We start from the raw sequence: 16,100 nt of genomic DNA on the forward strand, positions 1-16,100 counted from the left end.
CACTTCTTAGAAATCCATCTAGCCAAGTTCTCCCCCACTCTCTCTCCCCTCCTTTTAGAAAGAGAAATATTTAGAAGATCCACGCCAGCGAGAATCAATCTTTACCTGATTGTATAAACTTTATTGTCCGTCCCTAAGAATGCGGTGAATGATGGTTTTGGACGGGCTTCAGGGCTCAGAGGAGAGTCGGAGTTGGCAGGGAACGCTGTTGCGTCATTGGCCAATCCCCCCCCCCCTCCTCGAGCAGCAAAGGAAAACGGCAAAAGGCCCTTGTGGCGTTGCTAGGAGGCCGCAGGTCCCCGGAGGGGTGACAGGAATTGTGGAATATTGATTGTGACACACATCTGTCTGACCCTCCGATATAGATCCTAGAGTGATTATGTGTCTGTGTGTGCACACCCCCTCTGGGAGTCTTAGTTGGTGCAATAATGTGTGAGAGCTGCAGCTGAGAATTGATTTTGAGAATAATGATTTAAATTGTATGTGTGAGTCATCTGTACCGAGTGTTCAAAGCCACTGAATTACCTCTTAAACATGCGCTCTATGTCGACCCTCATACCGTTTTCAGAGACATGGATGTGAGCTTTGCATTTCAAAATGAGAAGAATGTGCTTGTGTGTGTGTGTGTGCGTGTGTGTGTGTGTGTGTGTGTGTATGTGGGTGTGTGTGTGTGTGTGAGCGAGTGAGCAAATGTGTGTGTGTGTGTGTGTGTGTGTGTGAGAGAGAGAGAGAGAGAGAGAGAGAGAGAAAGGAGGGTTCCTCACAAAGAGAGGAAGGTTATTACCGCATTAGTCTATGAATATATTAGCTGCTATAAATACCCCCATGGTGTGAAACCATGCAGGAACAAATCGTCTCTTTGACATCAGCGTGAATTGAATGTTGCCGAAAATACATTTGCACTTGTTTCAGAACGGCTGACATATGAATTATTACTGTGGAATTGGACGCCACAATGTCAAACCTCAAAAATAGACATATGATTTCCTTTTTGGAAACTTGGGGGAGAACACGGATGACTGGAGTCCTGGTCAGGATGGAGTGTTGAGGATGTAAACAGCAGCTGTTGTTATGTTGTTATTTAGGGGGGGTTGCAGAGTAGCGCAACTTTGACCTCCAATAACTCCTCTCTGGGCCATGAAGAAGCCAATCAACGATGAGGAAGTTCCTAGTTGTGGCTTTTATCCTGTGTGTGTGTGTGTGTGTGTGTGTGTGTGTGTGTGTGTGTGCAAGCATGCGTGCATGTGTGTGTGAGTACAGTATGTGTTTATATGTAGTAGTCTCATCCTCTACAACACACGTTATCTCTTATTCCCAGTGTGTTCTATCCTTCAGTAAGTGACATCCTGCCTTTAGTGGTTGTTAGCGTACGAAAAGGACCATTCTAGCAAAGTTGTTTTGGCAGTGACATCACCATTTCATGGACCAGTACTGGTCTGGATTTACTGGCCGTTGAGTCGATGTTGATGCTACACTACCTTCCACTCCCAAAACACTGCAAGACCTCTGGGCTGAAGTGCTCAATCGTTTTTATTTGACCATCAAGGCACATGGAGACTAATGGAGTGGCCTTTCAAGACAGCACAACCACTGGCTCTCTTCCTCTCTGCCTTTGCTCACAAAACGAGAGCCTTCAACTGAGCTCCAGAGAAAATGGCCGATATACAGGGTGCATTTTGCCTCTTAGTGATAATAAGTAGCTGAATTCAATAGTTGAACTATTGAATAAAGTCCAGAGTTATGCAGAGAAAATGACTTGTTGCTTAGCTACAAGTAATAATTTGTCTTCAATTATTTTACATTCCCTAAAATAATCATATTATATTATATAACCACTCCTAATCAGCATGCTCAATATTCTTATTCCCAGTATAGTTACCAGATAATTATGAGAGCGCACAGACCTATTCATACTTCAGCCCCCCGATCCTGCTGAGCACACAGTCGACCTGCATTAGTCTCCAATAGCAACACCTTTCTACGCCTGTCATGTCGGGTTGAGTCGTCATCGTGCCGCGGTGACTGGCGCAACCGGCCCAGCAGCAGTTGCTAAGAAACATTAACTGCTGCATTGCCATAGTTTCGCATTGTTATGTGTTGTTATCTTACTTCTTTTCCCAACTGTGGGAGGTCCATGACGAAACTGTCAGTAGCATGTCAACTCTGGCAAAGCCACGGTACAAAGGATATACCTTCTGAAAGCAAAGACAGCAATGCAGCTAGCCTTACATGAATATGCCTTTGGAGTGAGAGGGACCTTTGTTGTGTCTATACACAGAATGTTACCATAGCTGCAAGGTAGTGGATGCTGATGAGTTATATATATATATACAGTACATGTGCCCATCTGTGTGTGTGTGTGATTCATAGACTGCAGTACAACCAAGAACTGAGAGGCCCTGTTGTGTGTGATATTTATTTGACCTGAGCCATTACTTTGCACAGCTGAGGTCAGTGGTGTAAGAACAGAGAGCTGTGTTGTAAAGGCGTCGCAGCGACCTTGATGACACACCGCCTATTTCTGTATTCGCCCCATGGGCCTTTTAAAAAAAAATGTTGTTTTTTCTCCATATTTTGTAACCATAGTGACAGCGGGGTAGTCGGGCAAAAAAATACAACCGTAAAGTAAATTCATTGTATCGTCATGGTGCCTCCGACATATTGAAGCGGTTTATTTTCTCTGCGAGTTTAACGGAGACTAGACGGAGGAATGGTTGCAGGGAGAAGAAACGTGTGGAGCTGGGAATGTCAGCAGGCAAGGCCACATCATCCTCCACCACCCCCCCCCCCCCCCCGAGACTTGTAGCTGGTCTCCATAACACTGAACTTCTCTCAGCCTAAGTGTACGTGATATCCCCACAACCTGAAATCTGCTGAGGAAAAACTGGAGGAGGAACTCTTCATGAGGCTCAGGTCCTTCGATGTACAGTTTGTAGAGCGATGCTGAACATGTTCTACCAGTCTGTCGCAGTGATTGCCATCTTCTATGCGGTTGTGTGCTGGGGCGGCACGTCAACAGCATGGACAAGCTGAGCAGGGGGTGAGGGTCAGCCTTGACTCGTTGACTGTCGTGTGGTGGATAGACAAATGCTGGATAAATTGCTGACCATCATGGACAATGTCTCCCACCGTCTACAGTGCATGACACAGAGGAGCACCTACCTTCAGCTACAGGCTGATTCTGCCACGTTGCTTGGTGTATATACTATCACGCATACCCTCATTGAGTGAAGACCTCATTTTTGAATAGTGGGTTGTTGACAGATCTTTGAATAGTGGATGTGTTGTTGACACTAAACTCACTCAGTTAGAGAGATTAAGCTAAGCTCTCTTGCCCTCTCTCTCCCCTTCTCTCCCTCTTCGTCCCATGGCCCTTATAAGCTGTATTGATTTATCACTGGTGTATGCCTCTACTCTGTATGGCCTTCCTGGTTTTTACACAAAGATGTCACTGTCTGAGATTTTCCACGCTACAGTCAGTGCCTCTGACCCTATAAACCTCAACTCTATTTATAAAATCCAGATTTATCAAGGTTAACACCTCTATGACCTGCTGCAGAAGAACCCTTACTTACCGTAATTCATTAAGATAAATAGCAACTACTTCAAGGTTACTCCTCTATGGCAGCGATGGACTCTTAAAAGGTGACCACTAGGTTGAAATCAAAACCAGACGATTATGGTCCTGAATGCAGGGGTCCTTATGGAATTCTACTCAGGCAATCTAATTACCAGCCACACAGAGCATGGCCTACTGTGACTTGCGAGCCATGGCATTGGTTAAACGTTGATCATGGGGGGATAGGAGAAAGAAATGGCATCCTATTTGGTCCCTTAGAAGGGATGGAAGGGCCAAGAGGAGGGATGACCACACTCGGGGTCAGGGATCTGACATCGTGACAGCTGTTACTGGGCGGCTTTGACCAAGCTGGCGAATCCAGTCCTGCTAATGCCTTAATGGAGAATGTATACCCCCATGCCCTTACCAGATGAAAATGGAAATTGGAGGTAAAAATAAACTGCAGATTGAGAGGTCAGGGAGAGGGCGGAGGAAGAGAGAGAGAGAGAAAGAGAGAGATCAGATCAAGAGAGGTGGAGAAGGGAAAAGCAAGGTGGTAAAGAGAGCGTGAAAGGAGGTAGAGAAAGAAGGGAGCGGGAGAAAATGTAACGTTTCAAAGAAAGGCAAGTAGTGAAGAGAGACTGGGATAGATGAAGATGAAACGCGTCGACTCACACGCAGCAGTTTCACCCACACCTTCTCCTCCCTCCCACAGCTAATCAAACATGTGACACCATCTGGCTGGTCGTGAAGACATGGAAGACCAAAGAGACTCTAGGAGACCGCTCCTAGAGGTGGGGCTACAGACAGTGAGGTTGCCGTGGAAAACCTCTGAGAGAGCAATGGGAACACACACCCTTAGTTAGTCACCGTGGCAGTGGGTAGGGGGTAAGCTTAGTCACCGTAGCAGTATGGGAACGGTCAAGGGGGGGCTTGGTTTAGTCACAGTGGTGGTATGTGAATGGTTGGTGAGGTAGGTCACCGTCTGATGACAGTCCATCATGACAGATAGATAGATAGATAGATAGATAGATAGATAGATACTTTATTCATCCCCATGTGGAAATTCTTGTGTTGCAGGAGTAATGACAACAAAAAAAGGCACAATCAGGGACTAATTACAGCTGTACAGTGTCGGTCCAATCAAATCAAAACAAGAGTGTGCTGTGTTAGTGAAAAATGATTAATGTGGCATAACTCTTTTTTTTATTTATTTTTTATTCCTTTAATATGTAAAGTATGATGAATCCCGTCACTGGCTGAGGTAGATGCGATGGTATTCTAAAATGGCCGCCCATATCTATTTACTGCTGTCCTTATACAGATCAGGCACAACCGGAAAAATGAACACAGAGGTCTTCCCTCCTTCCCTCCCTCCTCTCACCCGCTCCGATGCTGCATAGAAGAAAAACAGGAAAACGTGACCCAGCCTCCCCTGTAGCGGGGACACGGAAGCGGACGCGACTAGTTCTGAACGCCCCGAAATTGTCCTTGGTGAGGGTTGAAGTAGGCCAGGGCGACCGCAGACTATCCACACACACCCCCCTCCGGAAATACACCTGCCCTAGTTACGTCACCTCCAGACAAGAGGGAAGGAGAGAGAGAGTAAGAGAAACACTGGAATATGCAAGAAAGTACCTTATTTCAGCATCCAAAGTCACATTTCTTTCATTTGACTATTTTGCACCATGGTTGCACTCACTCAGTATCTCTTATCTCATCTAGCCAGAACCATCCAATTAATGTCAATTTCATTTCCTGATGGGTCATGAGATTGGAGATCACTGGGTTGTAAATCTCGTACGCAACAAGTGCAACAAGGGTTCCAAAGGGAAACCGAACAGGCGGAGAGCTTTATCGGCAAGATCACGTGCGCTTCAGACCGGGTCGTCATCAGCGTGTGTCATGCTTCTGCGAGCCACATGCGGATGGGACACGGTGGGAGCTTTTCCAATCTCCGAAAAGCCACAATGTGTGTCAACGCAGTTGCAGCTGGCGCAAACTGAGTCACTTAAGAAACTGTGACATCACCACACACGCACACAGACACCTGCGCCAAGATCTGAGCTTTCTAGTCAAGAGAGTTTGAGCTATGGTGGATGGTGCACACATGTGGATACCCCACCCCACACACACACACGTACACACACGCACACATGCACACTCACACATACCTACTTAAAGGAGTAGTAAAGGGAAAATGCATGTTTAGCCCTGTTTTAAGGTTACTTATGATCATATACAATGGTTCAGATCAAAACGTTGACAAAACTAGCACTTTTGAGAAAGTCTGATAATTGCTCTACCACCGTTTAGGTCATACAATGGACCTTGAAAAATCATTCAAAAACATGTTAAATTCTCGATTTCAAAGACAAGTAGCTCACCCGAGGGTGTAATTGGTGTCCGTTGGTGTTCTGACATCAAATTCGCCGCAAAGCATGAATCCTGTAGGGTTTTATTGATCATTTTATGAAATCCATTGACTTGTATTGACGCGACCGTTGTAGATGTGTAGATCAATCCGCAGAGGGGATTCAGGAAGCGGAACTACTTATGGTAGCTATTGTTATAGTTTATGTTAGCTAGGCTAGCTAGTTTGCTCACTGCTCACGCTACGCTCTCGCTCGCAGACAAGGAAGCCCTAGGCTACAGTTCAGAAAACGCTTATCAAAATGGCTGATCTTGAAGAGTATGAATTTGATCGCGAGGAATTAACTGCCACTTCCATCTTGCCAACACAGAACAGCCAAGCTGGCGGTATCTGACCGAGGTGCAGGTGTGTCCGGTGGGTGGATTGTGTGTATGGGGTGTAAGGGGGCATGAGGCTGGCGCCTGGCTTAGCTGTCCTCGGGCCGACAGCCTCTTTTCAACATTGTTCTGACCCAGCCCCAGCCCCAGCCCCAGCCCCAGCCCCAGCCCCAGCCCCAGCCCCAGCCCCAGGCCCTCCTGCTCAGGCTATGTCTGATGCATTACAGCGCTCCACTTGTGTTCAAAGCCCGGCCTTCCGCTCTGCTCTGTCACTAGGGGAAGTGGACTATAAGGGGAGTGTGGGGAGTGAGTGTGTGTGGGGGGTGTGTGTGTGTGGGGGGGGTGGTGAGTGTGTGTGGGGATTGTGTGAGTGAATGTGTGTGTGGAGTAGTGGGTGTGTTTGTGTGTATGTAGCTGTGTGAGAGAGGCATGGGGAATGAGTGCGTGTGCATGATTGTTTCTGGTTATATTGCATGGTCATATATTTATTTTCTTGAATGATGAGATAGCATGAGATAGTAACATGATGTAAGTATTTGCATGTTGTAAACATGCATCTGAATTGCTCTTCTTTTGGGGTCCAATTATGTGTGTGAATGGTGTGTTTTCATCTTCTCTGTCCCACTGTCTGAGTCTCATAGTTCAAAACATGTCCATTCATGTCCCCTCTGTGTGGGGTGACTCTTTTGTGGCGTGTGCCTGGCTCTCTTCTGAGCACACACTGGATTACAGCACGGGCAAAAGGGGCGCATGCTCAGGACCCGGGAGGCAATAAGGGTTTCAATTTAAATAAGTAAATAAATAAGTAAATAAATAAATAAGTAAATAAATAAATAAATAAATAAATAAATAAATAAATAAATAAATAAATAAATAAATAAATAAATAAATAAATAAATAAATAAATAAATAAATAAATAAATAAATAAATAAATAAATAAATAAATAAATAAATAAATAAATAAATAAATAAATAAATAAATAAATAAATAAATAAATAAATAAAGTAGTATGACTATGAAAATTGTTTTCATGTTTTGTAGATTTAGGCACTAGCCAATAGGAGCTAGCCCTGTGGGGCGGAGCTCCACGAAATAGAACTGGCTGCCATGCCATACCTATTAGTGACAGGTGATTTTTTTCTAAACATTGCTATCGATACATGAGTGGTGCTGAACTCTTGGGTGCGCGCTGTTGTCTATGATTTGTGCTGTGTGTGCAGGCTGGCACCTGGTGCCATCCCTTGTCCATTTAACCAATCAAACAACATGAAATAAGACTGATTAGATGAACCAAAATGGTCTAAATAGCGTTTAGTTAACTTATTCTAACAAGCTGTGAAAAAAGAATGTAGCAATGGAGGCTTATAAGCCCCGCAGTTAACATGCAGCGATGTTCATGTATGCGATGTAACAAAGGACAACTCTAATGGGTTAACTTCTTCTGCCACTGTGTGTAGACTAGTGTTTGCGCATCTAAGGGCCCATGGCGAGGTTGTGTCCAGGGCCCATGGCGAGGTTGTGTCCAGGGCCCATGGCGAGGTTGTGTCCAGGGCTCATGGCGAGGTTGTGTCCAGGGCCTGGGCCCATGGCGAGGTTGTGTCCAGGGCCCATGGCGAGGTTGTGTCCAGGGCTCATGGCGAGGTTGTGTCCTGGGCTCATGGCGAGGTTGTGTCCAGGGCCCATGGCGAGGTTGTGTCCAGGGCCCATGGCGAGGTTGTGTCCAGGGCCTGGGCTCATGGCGAGGTTGTGTCCAGGGCCCATGGCGAGGTTGTGTCCAGGGCCCATGGCGAGGTTGTGTCCAGGGCCCATGGCGAGGTTGTGTCCAGGGCCCATGGCGAGGTTGTGTCCAGGGCCCATGGCGAGGTTGTGTCCAGGGCCTGTGCTCATGGTGATCTGTCCACGCTGCTGACCATGCCTCCCTCATAGCTAGTGCCCACGGCAAAGGGTGTTGGTTGTGCATGCTGCACACAAGAGGGTTTTTCACAGAGAGCATGTGTGTGTGTGTGTGTGTGTGTGTGTGTGTGTGTGTGGGCACCTATTTTTACTGATGACAGTGACCTGAGGCCTCCCACAGATCCAATCAGTCAACAGACAAAAGCAGGCACATGCACACTCATCCCTTTACACAGCTCCACACACACACACACACACACACACACACCCACCACTCCCTACACACACACAACCTTATCTTCCTTTATACTTGAAGCAGGCTTTGCGTGAATGTGAGGCGATCAGGTTACAATCAAAGCATTTACTCTATGGACTGACAAACTGGGAACATCAAGCTTTCCTTGTTTATGGGAAGACATGACTGACTTTGAATACACATTAGTGGCTAGTAAGTTAAAGATTTCAATGGTTATTAGTAATAGGTTTGGTACATAGCTACTGTATTTTAATGCTGAGTACTTCAAGGGTACATGGTTCTATCTAAAACAGGTCGTAAAGACCTGTCATACAAATAATACAAACAAAAATAAACAAAACAAAAAATACTAAATGGTGTGCGATGTGTGTACATGAGTACAATGTAATGTGTGTGCAATGTTTTGTATGTATAATGTCACATTATACATACAAAACATTGCACACACATTACATTGTACTCATGTACACACATCGCACACCATTTTGTATTTTCAGCTTTCAGCTTCACCTTAATTTGATATTTTTGGAAATCAGAAGTGTTCACAGTGCCCAATGCAAATGTTCTGAGGAATAGTTCCTAAGTCCCTTTCTGCTCATCCTTCGTGATACTGTAGCAAGAACGGATGGGTTTTTCCTCCTGACACTCCCATGAATGGCGAACACACCTTTAGATGGCATGACGATTCCCAAAAGCCTATTGCCTTCATAGCCTATGACAATAGTGCCAGTGTTTTGTGGGACCTCAGTGCGGTGTGTGTTGTTAAAAATGTGTGCACACGTGCCCATGTTTCCATGTGTGTCGTGTGTATTTGTGTGTGTGTGTGTGTGTGTGTGTGGGTGGGTGCGCACGCATCACTTTAAGCGTGTGAGAGTGTGTGTGCGTGTGGGAGTGGGAAGAGCTGCAAGATGACCACTTCTGTAGCGGAGGCTAACAAAATCATTGACCTTTTCGTCAGTGACAGATTACGCCTGTGTATGTCTGTGTGTGTGTGTGTGTGTGTGTGTTTGTGTGTGTGAACCAAAAGGTGAAAATACCAAGGGAACACCTCGCTGTAGATTAACTGTCCTGAGTCAAGACCAGCAGGAACGCATGTTCCATGTTACCCACGCAAACGGCGGGCTGACGATCCACAGAGGTCACAGTGTAGCTCAGCGAGCGAAGTGTGGGACCAACGGCCTCTAATGCATCCAGCAGCCCCACGCTGTACCTGCTGTGTAGCAGAACACAGCTGTCATAGAACAACAGTGCAAATGAATGAATGAGGAAACCCTAACCAGCGGATGTTTTGAGGGGCGGTGTATTTGCCAGATGTGTAGACAGTGACTTATGATGATGATGATGATGATGATGTAATAGAAGGCAGACTGTCGTCGTTGGTCTTACTGTAAATGAATGGATAGCCTATTTACAGCATGGAAAAGTGACGATACCAGTTGTATGTATAGACCCTTTCAGTGGAACCAATGGAACTTTTGGTCACTTGGGCAACAACTTCTTGGTCGGAAACTGCACATTATACAACGGGTAGTTCCAACCTCGCAATCTGATTGGTTAAGAGTCATTGTATATTCACGATATACCACGTGTTACGGCTCGCATGCCCTCGCCTCCACAACCGCCTCCCTCTCTCCCCTCTGGGCCCGCTGCGCGCTCGGGGCGTCCTACGCGCTCTACCGCACGTCGCATCGGCCCAGGCATGCGACGCTCTGGCTCTCCGGAGTTTCCCCCCACTACCGGGCGTTCCCCGTCTCCGGCCAGCTCCGCGGACTCGGCAGTCTCCTCCCACTCCGGTGACATCGATTCGGATCCCGACATGCCCAGCACATCGGCCTGTGCGCAACAACAAGAACGGCGCGCTCGTCTCCGACGATGACGCGGGCGCGGCTCTACTCACCGGTTTCCCATTCATCATCACCACACCTGTCCCTCGTTCTGCAATCACCTTCAACCCCTACAAGAACCTGGTCTACTCTCCACTCATCGCCAGATCTTACCATAACCTTTATGTGGTAAAGTATAGCCTAGCCTACGATATTACTTACCTGTATTTTGTAGTGCTTTTTTTCTCGTTCCCTGCTCGTGATTACCATCACTCACCCTGCCTCTCCTCCTCGTCTCTCCAGTATCCCGGACCCCCTCTGCTGAGTGTACCAGCTAGCAGAGCCCTCACCCTGCTCCACCTCCCGATCCCTCCGGCTCCCTTGAGCCAAGAACATTTTTATTATTTAGTGGCAGTTTGGTGGCTCCTATTATTTCTCTCCTGTTATATTTTTGTGGCATCCTTTTTGTGGCTCCCCTTTTGTGTTACCTTATTAAATCGCCCCTCCGGGCTTAACCGTTCCTTGCCTCCTCCATTCCTGTTGAGCCTGGGTCCCACACCGAACCATCACAGTAAGATCTGGCCTGTTTGGACCCAGCCAACATGGAGGAGAGACCTGCACCTTCCGGACCACTCCAAGCTCCTGGCAGAACACTCCCGTATGCTCTCGCAGGCTTCCGACGTGGTCACAACCGTGCGCCAGGAGCTCCAGGGAGTCTCCACCCTCCAGCAGTCCCAGGCCGAGTACCTCCGGCAGGTCTCCGCCCTCCAACAGACCCAAGCTGAGCAACTGCAGCAGGTATCCGCCCAACAGCAAGCCCAGGGCGAGCAACGGACGAGACTCGCTACTCTGGTCAGCACCCTGTCCGACCAGGTCACCGCGCTCAGTGCCCGCCTGGCTCCGTTCCTGGACCCCGCCCCTCCCCAGCAAGCCCCTCCACCACCCGCGGTCCCCGCTCCTGCCGCTCCACCAAACCAGGAGCCCCATCTCGCCTCCCCGGCCCTCTACAACGGGACATTCACCCTCTGCCGGGAGTTCCTCATGCAGTGTGAGTATGTGTTTGATCTCCACTGCGTCTGCATGTAAACGAAGCATGTACTCCACTGCGTCTGCTCGCATAGCCTACATCGCCAACCTCACCACGGGTCGGGCTCGCCGTTGGGTCATGGCGGGTCGCGAGGGCGCAGCTGCCTACATTAGTGGCTAGGAAGTTAAAGATTTGAATGATTATTAGTAATAGGTTTGGTACATAGCTACTGTATTTTAATGCTGAGTACTTCAAGGGTACATGGTTCTATCTAAAACAGGTCATAAAGACCTGTCATACAGCACACACATTATACATACAAAACATTGCACACACATTACATTGTACTCATGTACACACACATCGCACACCATTTTGTATTTTCAGCTTTCAGCTTCACCTTAATTTGATATTTTTGGAAATCATAAGTGTTCACAGTGCCCAATGCAAATGTTCTCAGGAATAGTTCCTAAGTCCCTTTCTGCTCATCCTTCGTGATACTGTAGCAAGAACGGATGGGGTTTTCCTCCTGACACTCCCATGAATGGCGAACACACCTTTAGATGGCATGACGATTCCCAAAAGCATATTGCCTTTATAGCCTATGACGATAGTGCCAGTGTTTTGTGGGACCTCAGTGCGGTGTGTGTAAAAATGTGTGCACACGTGCCCATGTTTCCATGTGTGTCGTGTGTATTTGTGTGTGTGTGTGTGTGTGTGTGTGGGTGCGCACGCATCACTTTATGCGTGTGAGAGTGTGTGCGTGTGGGAGTGGGAAGAGCTGCAAGATGACCACTTCTGTAGCGGAGGCTGACAAAATCATTGACCTTTTCGTCAGTGACAGATTACGCCTGTGTGTGTGTGTGTGTGTGTGTGTGTGTGTGTGTGTGTGTGTGTGTGTGTGTGTGTGTGTGTGTGTGTGTGTGTGTGTGTGTGTGTGTGTGAACCAAAAGGTGAAAATACCAAGGGAACAGCTCGCTGTAGATTAACTGTCCTGAGTCAAGACCAGCAGGAACGCATGTTCCATGTTACCCACACAAACAGCGGGCTGACGATCCACAGAGGTCACAGTGTAGCTCAGTGAGCGAAGTGTGGAACCAACGGCCTCTAATGCATCCAGCAGCCCCACGCTATACCTGCTGTGTAGCAGAACACAGCTGTCATAGAACAACAGTGCAAATGAATGAATGAGGAAACCCTAACCAGCGGATGTTTTGAGGGGCGGTGTATTTGCCAGATGTGTAGACAGTGACTTATGATGATGATGATGATGATGTAATAGAAGGCAGACTGACGCCGTTGGTATTACTGTAAATGAATGGATAGCCTATTTACAGCATGGAAAAGTGACGATACCAGTTGTATGTATAGACCCTTTCAGTGGAACCAATGGAACTTTTGGTCACTCGGGTAACAACTTCTCGGTCGTAAACTGCACATTATACAACGGGTAGTTCCAACCTCGCAATCTGATTGGTTAAGAGTCATTGTATATTCATGATATACCATGGGCAAAGCCTTCTTACCGTTCTATGTGAAATGTTACTGCATCAATTATTACTGCCTGTAAAAACGTTAGTTCTTGCGTAACCATCTGTTGGTTACATTATGGTTTCACCTCAAGAAAAATGGAAACATTCAATGTCAAATTTGAGTTGTTCTATCCGTCCTGTAGCCTATCACTCTGGTTCATCGTCACCACTGTTGCAACTCGCAGTTGTTGGACAGTATAGGTAGGCTACACTTCGCTCATGACTAGCTGGGCTGGTCAGGAGTCGTAGTTTTGGTTGCTAGGGCTCATTGTTCGTCACTTTGAAACTCCATAGCAACGTGATAGTTTTAGGAGCTACCTTTCTTGGCGGAACTCACAAAATCGATATTAAGACACTGAAATAATCAGTATTTATCCCATAAATATTTCCTGATGATGTAACCGTTGTAGCAATAATTCACTCAAATAATACCACAGTTTCACATACACTCTCATAGAACGACAGCTAGAATCACAACTGAATGGTGTGTGTGAAGTGTACCGAGAATATACTGTAGTCAGACACCAGTGCCTGGAACTACTGCTGCACTGAGAGCCAAACGTTGCTAATACCATGGAGTGGTTCCCATGTACTGTACAGTAACTGTTATGAGCCTCGCTGGACTTATCTGATGCCTTCTTCATTTTCGCAGCTTTCTTGAGCGTGCCAAGGAATGTACAAAAAAAAAAAAAGTCATAGAGGTCATAAATTCACATTGGATCCAGAGCTACTGCTACACATGGTGACTACTACTGTTTGCCATGTAACGTCAGAAACTGCATACGTGACATATCTGACACCTCCTTCTTTATACATTCCTTGAAGTGTGCAGGGAAGTGTTGAGACCTGAAGATTAGACCAAAGATGCCTCTTTGGTCTAATGGTTGATTTTCCTCATGAAAGCGGAAGGGTGGCGGTTGGAATCCCACAGTTAACAGATACAGCAAACTAGAATGGTTTGGCTGTCCGTCTGTCTACAGTATTTCGGGGTCAAAGTGCATATTATCCAGACCTATTCTTAACTTTCATCACCTTGAAATATGTAACCGAACCCCATCTGTGGAAACCCGGTTTGATTGAATAGTGCCTATATGCAGGCATGGCTGCTGGATTATAACTCTTGTTAGAAGGCCTCATAACCTCATTGATGTCCTTTTGTTTTGCTATAATTTGCCCTTTTGATAACGACGGCACTCAAGATACAATGTAGATAGAGTCTTATCTGCGCTGGACATACTGTGTGTTCCCAGAGTTCGCTCTGGCTGTTTGGTTTGTGGCCGGCTTCAGGATATTGCATCTAACTGTGATGGGATGGTGTTGAGTTCACTCCCTGTCTCTCTCTCTCTCTCTCTCTCTCTGTCTTTCTCTCTCACTCTCTGACTCTCTCTGTCTCTCTCATTGTCTTTCTCTCACTCCCCCTCTCTTTCTCTATCTCTGTTGGTTTTCTAGGGTTTGGCCCTCAGCCATCAGACACACACACGCACGCAAAGGTACAAACACACACTAACACACACACACACACACACACACACACACACACACACACACACACACACAGGGGCTGCACAGTGTTTTACAGTTGCTGTGAGTGTTGGTGAACAAGGGGTAGTAACCCACCTTGTCCGTGTGGAGGTCTGGTTCATGTTTCCCTGGGAAGGATCTATGGTTGCTAGGCTATTAGACAGTTGGTGGAGAAACAAAATATACAGAATAGGGTTTTCCCCTACAGCTATTTTGGTGGTGCACATGGCCCATGGATGAATGCCCCTCTCTCTTTCTCACCTTCCCTCTCTCTCTCTCTCTCTCTCTCTCTCTCTCTCTCTTTCTCACCTTCCCTCTGTCTCTCTTCCAGAAAACTGCAGGTCTGCTGCAACTCTTGGTTCTTTTAAAACAAGCCTGAAGACTTTTCTTTTTGCCACTGCTTTCTAAGAGGAGCTGTGTTTATCAGTATACTGCACTGTAACATTTATTCCTGTATTCTATTTGTCCTGCTTTTTGTTTAAATGTCTATAATGACTTGCTTTTTGTTTTAATGCTTTTAATTTGTCCTGCCTTTTGTTTTAAATGTCTATAATGTCTTGCTTTTTGTTTTAATGCTTTTAATGTCTCATGTAAAGCACCTTGAATTGCCCTGTGGCTGAAATGTGCTATATAAATAAACTTGCCTTGCCTTGCCTTGCCTTGCCTTGCCTTGCCTTGCCTTGCCTTGCCTTGCCTTGCCTTGCCTTGCCTTGTCTGTCTCTTCTCAATCTATCTCTATGTCTCTTTTTGGGCACTGGCCAGCCAGAAAACCTCCTTGACTCACTTCTTGGACCTTAACAGAGGTGTTGCGCTCACTCGTCCCTGCCAGCTCTCAACCCTGTTTTACCTCAGCAGTCATCTTGTACCTTTTCTGGTGTGAGAGACAGAAGACAGAAAACAACATTGGGTAACAGAAAAGGAGAGAGGTCACTTTAACTTGACAATTTCCTGAAAGCAACTTCGCAACATTGTAAAAATAACCACAAGACATTTCATTTTTTTGGGGGGGAGGGAAGGAATTACACAATGTATTAAAAATGAGCCATGCCTCCAGTGACAGACACGACCGACCCCATTTGATTGGCTTTTGAAGGCTATTTGCAGAGGGACAAAGGGTAACAAGAACAAGCGGAAATAAGCTCCCTCAGGAACAGAGTAATGACCATGATCAGCGTGTGTGTGTGTTTATGTGTGTGTGTGTGTGTGTTTATATGTGTGTGTGTGAGAGAGAGAGAGAGGTTTTTGCTGTCAACTTTAATTTTACGTTTGGCCGTTCTCCAGCAGGAGCTCTTATCTGGCATGATGTACTGATCTAGCATGCTCTTATCTGGCATGATGTACTGATCTAGCATGCTCTTATCTGGCATGATGTACTGATCTAGCATGCTCTTATCTGGCGTGATGTACTGATCTAGCATGCTCTTATCTGGCATGATGTACTGATCTAGCATGCTCTTATCTGGCATGATGGACTGATCTAGCATGCTCTTATCTGGCATGATGTACTGATCTAGCATGCAGATGCTCTTCAGTCCGGTCCCTGCACTTGGACTTGGTCCCCGGGCGCCACGAACAATGACCCCAGGACCCCTCGCTGTGTGTAGTGTGTGTCACCATGAGGCTGGTACCGGGATCCTGTAATTAATACAATTTACCGTTTACAATTTGCATGTGTATATTTCCTGCAATGGTTCAGCATATGGCCTGGTCTCTCAGTCACTCTGCACTCAAATCTG

The sequence above is a fragment of the Borostomias antarcticus genome, assembly GCF_949987555.1.
Source record: "Borostomias antarcticus genome assembly, chromosome: 8".
Classification (NCBI taxonomy): Eukaryota; Metazoa; Chordata; class Actinopteri; order Stomiiformes; family Stomiidae; genus Borostomias; species Borostomias antarcticus.